We start from the raw sequence: 2,500 nt of genomic DNA on the forward strand, positions 1-2,500 counted from the left end.
CGAAAGTGGTGGGGGGGGTCCAAAAATTAGGCCATTGGGCCTTATTAGTCTGGCTGTTGCCGCAACGTTTCGGCCTTTCTAGGCCTTCCTCAGGCGGAGCCAGCTTAGAGAAAGTGTGGTGCATGTTTGTGCTTCTCACACTTCTTTCCCTTCTGTGCTGTCCCTTTCTTTTCCCTTTTCCCTCTTGTGCTTTCCCCTTTTATACTTTCCCTTTTGTTTCCCTCCCTTCCTATTCTGTTTCCAAATTATATTTAGGTTCCTTTCCTTTTTCTGTTTGTCCGCCTCTTTCTTGAGTTACTGTATGTTAAGCCCTTTTATATTGTCTCTTTTTTGAGTTACTTTATATTCAGCCCCTTTGTATTTTCTCTTTCTTGAGTTTATTTTAACTTCTATTTTTTCTCTTTCTTGAGTTTATTTTAACTTCTTTTCTTTTTCTCCCCTTCTTTTCCCTTTCTTTTCCCTTTCTTCTCTACCCCCCCAATTAGGGTTAGGGTTAGGGTTAGGGTTAGGGTTAGGGTTATCCTTTTCTTTCCCTTTCTTCTCTACCCCCCCAATTAGGGTTAGGGTTAGGGTTAGGGTTAGGGTTAGGCTAGGGTTAGGGTTAGGGTTAGGGTTAGGGTTGGGGTTAGGGTTAGGGTTAGGGTACAGCCACCAGGGCTTAAAAATTAATTTAGAGCCCCCAGGAGGCACTGGCGGTAGATTAGGTTATAGGTGTGCCCACTCCCACCTAAGTGGAAGTGGGTAATGCACGGTCCATCCTGGGGGCTATGCCCCACCACCCGAAAGTGGTGGGGGGGGTCCAAAAATTAGGCCATTGGGCCTTATTAGTCTGGCTGTTGCCGCAACGTTTCGGCCTTTCTAGGCCTTCCTCAGGCGGAGCCAGCTTAGAGAAAGTGTGGTGCATGTTTGTGCTTCTCACACTTCTTTCCCTTCTGTGCTGTCCCTTTCTTTTCCCTTTTCCCTCTTGTGCTTTCCCCTTTTATACTTTCCCTTTTGTTTCCCTCCCTTCCTATTCTGTTTTCAAATTATATTTAGGTTCCTTTCCTTTTTCTGTTTGTCCGCCTCTTTCTTGAGTTACTGTATGTTAAGCCCTTTTATATTGTCTCTTTTTTGAGTTACTTTATATTCAGCCCCTTTGTATTTTCTCTTTCTTGAGTTTATTTTAACTTCTATTTTTTCTCTTTCTTGAGTTTATTTTAACTTCTTTTCTTTTTCTCCCCTTCTTTTCCCTTTCTTTTCCCTTTCTTCTCTACCCCCCCAATTAGGGTTAGGGTTAGGGTTAGGGTTAGGGTTAGGGTTATCCTTTTCTTTCCCTTTCTTCTCTACCCCCCCAATTAGGGTTAGGGTTAGGGTTAGGGTTAGGGTTAGGCTAGGGTTAGGGTTAGGGTTAGGGTTAGGGTTGGGGTTAGGGTTAGGGTTAGGGTACAGCCACCAGGGCTTAAAAATTAATTTAGAGCCCCCAGGAGGCACTGGCGGTAGATTAGGTTATAGGTGTGCCCACTCCCACCTAAGTGGAAGTGGGTAATGCACGGTCCATCCTGGGGGCTATGCCCCACCACCCGAAAGTGGTGGGGGGGGTCCAAAAATTAGGCCATTGGGCCTTATTAGTCTGGCTGTTGCCGCAACGTTTCGGCCTTTCTAGGCCTTCCTCAGGCGGAGCCAGCTTAGAGAAAGTGTGGTGCATGTTTGTGCTTCTCACACTTCTTTCCCTTCTGTGCTGTCCCTTTCTTTTCCCTTTTCCCTCTTGTGCTTTCCCCTTTTATACTTTCCCTTTTGTTTCCCTCCCTTCCTATTCTGTTTTCAAATTATATTTAGGTTCCTTTCCTTTTTCTGTTTGTCCGCCTCTTTCTTGAGTTACTGTATGTTAAGCCCTTTTATATTGTCTCTTTTTTGAGTTACTTTATATTCAGCCCCTTTGTATTTTCTCTTTCTTGAGTTTATTTTAACTTCTATTTTTTCTCTTTCTTGAGTTTATTTTAACTTCTTTTCTTTTTCTCCCCTTCTTTTCCCTTTCTTTTCCCTTTCTTCTCTACCCCCCCAATTAGGGTTAGGGTTAGGGTTAGGGTTAGGGTTAGGGTTATCCTTTTCTTTCCCTTTCTTCTCTACCCCCCCAATTAGGGTTAGGGTTAGGGTTAGGGTTAGGGTTAGGGTTAGGGTTAGGGTTAGGGTTAGGGTTAGGGTTAGGGTTAGGGTTAGGGTTAGGGTTAGGGTTAGGGTTAGGTTAGGGTTAGGTTAGGGTTAGGGTTAGGTTAGGGTTAGGGTTAGGGTTAGGGTTAGGGTTAGGGTTAGGGTTAGGGTTAGGGTTAGGGTTAGGGTTAGGGTTAGGGTTAGGGTTAGGGTTAGGGTTAGGGTTAGGGTTAGGGTTAGGGTTAGGGTTAGGGTTAGGGTTAGGGTTAGGGTTAGGGTTAGGGTTAGGGTTAGGGTTAGGGTTAGGGTTAGGGTTAGGGTTAGGGTTAGGGTTAGGGTTAGGGTTAGGGTTAGGGTTAGGGTTAGGGTTAGG

Source organism: Aulostomus chinensis, chromosome 13 (genome assembly GCF_037954235.1).
Source record: "Aulostomus chinensis isolate RoL2024-O1b breed Wild chromosome 13, RoL_Achi_v1.0, whole genome shotgun sequence".
Taxonomy (NCBI): domain Eukaryota; kingdom Metazoa; phylum Chordata; class Actinopteri; order Syngnathiformes; family Aulostomidae; genus Aulostomus; species Aulostomus chinensis.